Source organism: Phoca vitulina, unplaced genomic scaffold (assembly GCF_004348235.1).
Source record: "Phoca vitulina isolate PV1807 unplaced genomic scaffold, GSC_HSeal_1.0 scaffold69, whole genome shotgun sequence".
Taxonomy (NCBI): Eukaryota; Metazoa; Chordata; class Mammalia; order Carnivora; family Phocidae; genus Phoca; species Phoca vitulina.
The window spans coordinates 4,414,441-4,421,737 of record NW_022589772.1 but is presented as its reverse complement, the minus strand read 5'-3'; the positions used below and the strand labels follow the sequence as shown (position 1 = coordinate 4,421,737).

At 41.8% G+C, this 7,297-nt stretch overlaps 1 non-coding gene across 1 annotated transcript; it reads left to right on the top strand.

The window, feature by feature from the left end:
* The first annotated feature begins 6,709 nt into the window (after positions 1 to 6,709).
* On the top strand, positions 6,710 to 6,817 carry LOC116624712. Its single transcript, XR_004297938.1, has one exon. It is a non-coding gene; the product is annotated as a U6 spliceosomal RNA (small nuclear RNA).
* The last annotated feature ends 480 nt before the right edge of the window (positions 6,818 to 7,297 follow it).

Here is a 7,297-nt window from a genome sequence, read left to right as displayed (position 1 = left end):
CCAAAATACCCATTACATTTGACCAAAACTAACATCAAAGTGTTATGGGAGGAACTTAACCCTTCTCAGGTGTTCATGCCTCTAAGAAAAACTTTACTGAGGTATAATATACATACCATAAAATTCACCCATTTTAAATATATAACCCAATGGTTTTTAGTATACTTCCAGGGTTGCATTACTATCACCACAATCCAATTTCAGAACATTTTCATCACCTCTGAAAGAAACCACATAAACATTATCAGTCACTCTCCATTCCTGTTGTTCCCCCCTCTCTGCTCCAGCCCCAGGAAACTACTCATCTATTGTCTGTCTCTGTGTATTTGCCTACAGTGGACATTTTACATGAATGGAATCATGTAATATATGATGCTTTGTGACTGGCTAGTTTTACTTAGCATAATGTTTTCAACATTTATCCACACTGTAGCATATATCAGTACTTCATTCTGTTTTATCGCTGAAGAAAATTCCACTCTCTGAGTTACCACATTTTATTTATCCATTCATCAGCTTATAGACATTAAGGTTATTTCCAGCTATTGTGAATAACGTTGTTGTGAACATTTGTGTACCAGTTTTTGTTGGGAGAGTCAATTTCAATTTTCAGTTTTGAGTATATACTTAGGACTGGAATTGCTTGATGTTATGCTAGTTTTATGCTGAAAATATTAATGAACTATCAGACTGCTTTTCCAGGGGCTCCACCATTTTACATTCCCATCCACCATGTATGAGGGTTCGAGTTCCTCCACATTCCCCTCAACATTTTATAAGCCCATTTAAAGTAACCTTTATAGCACTTTAATAATAATAACAACAACAACATTAGTAGCCAGCACTTACTTGTGTCAGGTACTCTTCCAAGCACTTTACATAAATGAACTTCCTGACTCTTCATAGGAACTCTATGACTTAAGAACTCTTATTTCAGGTGAATAAATTGAGGCCCAGAGAAGATAAGTAAATTGCCCAAGTTCACACAATTAAAAAGTATCAGAGCCAAGACTTGAATCTAGGAAGTTTGACCCCAAAATGTGTACTCTTGACAAAGAGACAACAGGCCTCTTTAGTAATAGATAATAGCTCACATTCTAAGTGTTTTATACCCATTTTCTGACTTCATCCCACAAAATGCCAATGAATTAGGTATTATTTCATCACCTGCCATCCCATAGATGAAGTGACTAAGCCACAGAGAGGTTAAGTACTTACTCAAGGTCACATGGCTTGTATTTGTGAAACAAAGATGCAAATCCAGGTCAAGCATGCTTGGTCCTTCTGCTCTTTGGAACAGAGCTGGAGCTCAAGCAACTTCAGTGGTAAAAGTGGAAAAGAAAACAATACTTATAAGTAGTCTGCACGCTTAGGGATGAAAGCTACAGGAAACAGGATCACCTCAACACCACTGAACTCTCAGTGACCCCTGCTTGCAAATATTCGCAATTAAAAAGTAATGCAAAATTAGCTGAGAGGTTTAGGAGGAACTCAGTGACATGGGGGGTGGACTTTTTTGGTAGATAAGTAGAACATTATCCAAATAGGAATGGACTTCCCCTGGATTGTCATCAGCTATCACTGGTGCTAAAGCAGAAGGAATGGCTCATTTTCAAAATGGTTTCCAATTATACTATTGTTTTAAAAAATTAACAGTTACAGGGGCACCTGGGGCTCAGTCAGTTAAGCATCTGACTTTGGATTTTGGCTCAGGTCATGGTCTCAGGGTCCTGAGACTGAGCCCTGCATCAGGCTCCATGCCGTCTCGTGGAGTCTGCTTGGGATTCTCTCTCTCTCCCACTCCCTCTGCCCCTTCCCTTCCAAAAAACCATTTAAAAAATTAACAGTTACATTTGATATTTTGTATTTTTCAGGTAAGAAATAAATGACAGACTCCTTGGATAATGTACTTGCTTTGATGAATGAAACGGTGAGGACAGATTTAGAAAATACTGGGAAATACTTTATAACTACGGCTGTGGGCTAGAACTTCAAATCTTAACATTGATTTTTGCTTTATCAAATTGACAAAGTATACATGGTGGTTAAGATTATAGGCTACCATCTTTCTGGGTTCATTCTGGACCTTGCCACTTGCTAGCTTTAATCTAGTTACTTAATTTTGCTCTACCTCAGCTTCCCCATCTGTAAAATGGACATCATAATACCTATCACATAGACTTGTACGGAGGATTAAAATGGGTGAGTATGTATAAAATGCTTAGAACAGTTTCTGGACTATAGTAAGATCTAAGTAAGTGTTTGCTGCTGTATAATAATGGTTGTAGTAATAATAAAAATTATTACACGATAATACCGGATGTTGTCAGGGAAGAGATAATATCATAACTCTTAAAATGTACCTACCCTGAAATCCCACTTTTAGATAATTATCTTAAATAAACAATTACATATTCAATTACAAGTATGTTCACTACAACTGTTTACATAATGAAAACCTGGAAGCCATAAATAATGTCAACCTGCATGTCTCGACAAGGAATAATCTTTACAGGGCATTGCTGCGTGAAAAAAAACTTCAGGCCATAAAATAGTACATTATAATCCCTTGTTTTGTAAAATCTGTGTATATTCATGCTTGAAGAAAGGTCTGGAATATCAATATATGCACATCAGCTTTCCCTGGGTTGTTGATCATTGTTATGCCCTCCTGGTTATTTATATTCTATTCATTTTTTTCCCAATGAACAGGTATTATTTGTGTAATTTTAAACCGTCATTTTCAAATGTCGAAGCCTGCCAGTGTGTGATCGGCCTCACCTGCCAACGAGTTTGGACACTAATGGATGCAGCCCCAACTGCATATGAGGCCCTTTACATTCTCCACAGCCATCTGGGGACAGAATCTCAATTAGAACATCAAGGTCTGCCTTCTGCGGCCCCTTGCTCTGCGGGTTCCACCTATGAGCTGCTGTGGATTTGCATAAATGAAACGCCCGCTGGAAAGCTGCCATTGTCTTGAAAAATGGAATGTGATCAGCATGGGGGAGGGAAGGAAAGGGAAAATTTGCTTTGTTTCATGGCACCCTCTTCTTGTTAAAGCTCATTCAAGACTGCTTTGACCGCGGCTCAGTTGTGGTTTGGTAATTTCCATGGCTTTTTTTTTTTTTTTTTTTTTTTCTTATGACGGGGAAAACAATTTGAGCAGCCGTTTCTCTCGTGAGAGGCACTCCTTAGAAAAAGAGATGTCGTACAGCCGAATCACGTGCCACGGGATGTGCACAGGCTTAGAATCGCAGAATTTTCAAGAGAGAGGTGCCCTAAGGGACTCTCAGCCCAGTATTGCCTGCAACCATTATAAGTCTATGCCGATCTTTCGAGGGTCAGGAAGACCTTCCTCTGCCCTTCAAGGTCCTTCTAGCTGGACTAAGAATCAAATTGATAGGAGACAGATTAACAGGAGAAAATCAAATTTAATGGTGTACTTACAGGGAATCCACACTGACAGGAAAGTCCAAAGACAGTGAGGCAACAGGAAGCTTTCTGTGAGCTAAGGAAAGGGGTAAGGTCTGAGGATACAAAGGGGAGGAGAGTGAAAGGAGATGTTTTGAAAAACAAAGGTTGCCCTATTATGCAGATAAATTCTTAGGTCAAGGGGAGTCTGTTAATAGCTCTCTTCCTAGCATAGGCTTTCCTTTCTAGTATGAATCTAAGCAGTTGAGGACCAGGAAGAGAGCTTTTCCTGCATATGCTGGGTTTTGATTACTTTTAACTCAAACTAGTGTTCATGCCAGAGTGGCCCATCTTGGGGCAACCTGCCTTCAGCTTCTCCTACACAAAAACAAAAAGTTCATGTCCTTTTTGTATTTTGTATCGTTAAACAATCTTTCTTTTTCATATTTCCTCTTTGTAATTTTCTTTTTTTAAAAAAAAGATTTTATTTATTTATTTGTCAGAGAGAGCACAAGCAGGGGGAGCGGCCGGCAGAGGGAGAAGCAGGCTCCCCACTGTGCAGGGAGCCCCATGCGGGGCTTGATCCCAGGACCCTGGGATCATGACCTGAGCCAAAGGCAGACGCTTAACTGACTGAGCCACCCACGCGTCCCTCTTTGTAATTTTCTAAAATTTGTAAATAATTTTAAAACTTGAACCCAATATTTATAACGTTAAAAGTGCTTCACCCTGGTGTATGTGCTTGCGGATCGACCACACTCAATGCCCTCAACATGTAACAGGAATCATTGGTTTAAGCCACGCCTCCTTTCCCACAGCCATCATCTCATTTAGTTCATTATTGAGTTACTACCACGTTCCAGGAATGTGCAAACTTATACGCCTTCCTGTGAAAAGAGAAGCTCTACAGATACAATGAATAAGTCTGTGGTTCATTGTGAATTAGACTCATCCCTCCATCCATCCATTCATTGAACAAATATTTATTGAGCATCCATTATGTCCCAGGCAATGCCCTAGGTTCTGCGGGTAATAATAGTGAGCTGGAGCTTACATTCCAGTGGAGAGAGAGGCAATAAATGAATAATATAAAGCCAGGCAATGATAAGGGCCATGAAGAAAACAGAGCAGGGTATGGGATGCTTCTTTAGATGGGATGGTCAGGGAAGGCTTCTCTCAGTGTTTCTGGGTGGACTGGGGTGACCCCAAGCCCTGGGGCCTCGAACCAGCCTGTCCTAAAGATGTTGCTGAAGGTTCTTGGTCTCGTCAGGAGAAAGAATTCAAGGACAGACACAACACAGTGGATGAGCAACACGAGGGGGGAAATTTATTAAAATGAAAGTATACTCTTGAGATATGAGAGCAGGAGAGAGAGAGCTGCATGCCCTGGGGTTGGGTTTCTATCTTTTACTGACAGTTGTTAACGAGGGGGTGGAATATTCATTACTTGGGGTGGGGATTTCTTGGAAGCAGGCTTTCCCATCTTTTCTTCTTTATTTGGTCAAGGGTTTCCCATCATGGCACCCGCCATCTTGGTGTGCTCTGGCTTCTTGTGGAGTGTTGCCAAAAGAGGCCTCTGACTTTCTTGATCCCTGGTCATGACTTCCTCTTTGCTGACCTCCAGGTATTCTGTTAGAACCTAACTAACTGCCTATTTTAATACCAGGATTTGACACATAAACAGGTAACTGAATGGAAGAGAGCTCTAACATGATCAGAGGCAATCCTAGGGCTGAAATGTGTTTTAAATAGTTATCTAGTATCTATTTCCAGAATTTGTTGTGACTCATGGCAGAAAGGTTCCCCTGACTCCAGAAGGAGAGATGACCAGAACCAGTCAAGTAGCAGGAAGCATTTCACAGCCTGTACCAGAATCTAAGAGTCAAAGCATTACTTAGGCCATAGCAGATGAGGACTCAGAATGCCCATACAAGGATGGCCTGGGTCAGGAACAAAAATCAGCATTGGAACTCAACTCCTTCGGCTCTCAGGCTTTCTGCATCTGTGATGGAAAAGTTATTTGCCCCTGCTCACCCCTTCTACTCTTCCTTCATACGCTTACCCCACCCACCCAATACAGTGATAGAAGGGTCTGGAGGAGCTCCAGGTTACACAGAGCAACATTTTAAAACCATGGGACTAGAGACTTTAAAAGCCTGCTCCAGGAAGGTATGAGCCCTGGTTGTCAGGGCATTGAGGGAACATCTAATGGAGAGGATGAGAGGAACAAAGTAGAAGGCCATTTCTGCTCTTGAGAGCCAGGGCACAAGCCAATGGTGATGAGAAAGGGAGAGAAACCAGGTAAAAACCAGAGGGGCCTCAGGGTAGATAGTACCAAGATGGAACTAACTCTGAGCAAACAGGAATGTCAAGAGTGGCTGTGTTTGTAACCCCCCATCTTTCCTTTTGGTACCCCCTCTGTTTCCAGCACCCCTGATTTAGCTTCCATCCAGATGCTGAGTTTGTTCTCAATCAACGATCTACTAATCTCACCAGAAAGATTAATTTATAACATGTCTAAGCACCGGGTTGTCACCTGAGTTTCCTAGAGTCCCAGAGTTCTGAGATGGTGCTTTGGGGGCTGCTGTGGAAGATGAGTAGGGAGGGCTGAGCAGGTGGACTCTGGGTTCCCCAGTTTTGCTAAACAGATAAATTATACTTGTATCTGTTATACATACTGACTGCTATGAAAGGTCCAGCTTCTTTATTTTTTTTTAAGACTTATTTATTTATTTTAGAGAGAGACAGAGAGAGAGCATGAGAGTGAGGGCAGGGAGGAGCAGAGGGAGAAGGAGAGAGAAACTTTAACAGACTCCTCGCTGAGCTACCAGCCTGACATGGGGCTCAATCTCACGACCCTGAGATCACGACCTGAGCCAAAATCAAGAGTCAGACGCCTAACCAACTGAGCGACCCAGGGGCCCCAGTCCAGCTTCTTAAAAAAAAGAAAAACTAAAACTGTCCCCTTAAGGTGCCACTCCTTCTGGGAGGGAATGGAGTCTAAGAGTTACAAGTTAGGATCCAGGATGAGGCAGCCTGCATACAATTCCAATTTCATCACTGCAGTGGCCTCGGGCAAATGACTGACAATTCTCTGAGTTTGAGATTTCAGTAATTTTCAAATTACGAGAAATTCCTAGTTCCCTCCTAAGGTTGTCATGAGGATCAGATGCAGTGATAATATAGGAAGGGCTTTGTACGATCCTGCCATATAAAAAGGACAAGGTAAATGTTAGCTATTACCAGTTACATTTATTAAGGTCTTCTAGAACCTTGCTACTCAAAGCGTGGTCCAGTGCTCATTTTAGCAGCACGTATACTAAAAACTGGAATGCTACAGAGAAGATTAGCATGGCCCCTGTGTAAAGATGACATGGAAATTTGTGAAGTATTCCATATTAAAAAAAAAACAAAACACAAAGAACAAAGTGCATGTGGTCCATAGACCAACACCACCAGCATCCTCTGGGAGCATGTTAGAAATGCAGAATCTCAGGCCCAACTAGAGACTGACGGCATCAGACTCTGTACCTTAACGACATCCACAGGTGATTCATATGCACATGACAGTTTGAAAAACACTGGTTTAGAAGACATGCCAGACCAAAAGAACAGATCTTTAATAGTGGTGTTCTAGAAGCTATTTGCGGGGCATTGGATGTGTGGAAAACTTGCTCATTTGTCAAGGCACAGCTCGGGCATTCCCCCAGTGCAGCCTTGCCTGACCCACCTATCCCACCACCCACACCCTCCTGGAACTGAACACTTCTCCCTTTGTCCTCTTCTTGACTCTGAACTGACTTCTATCTCATAGTGCCAAAACACATACAGCAGAGTTGGAATGCATACCCAGCAACTCAGATGTGCAAAAATGTTCTCTAGA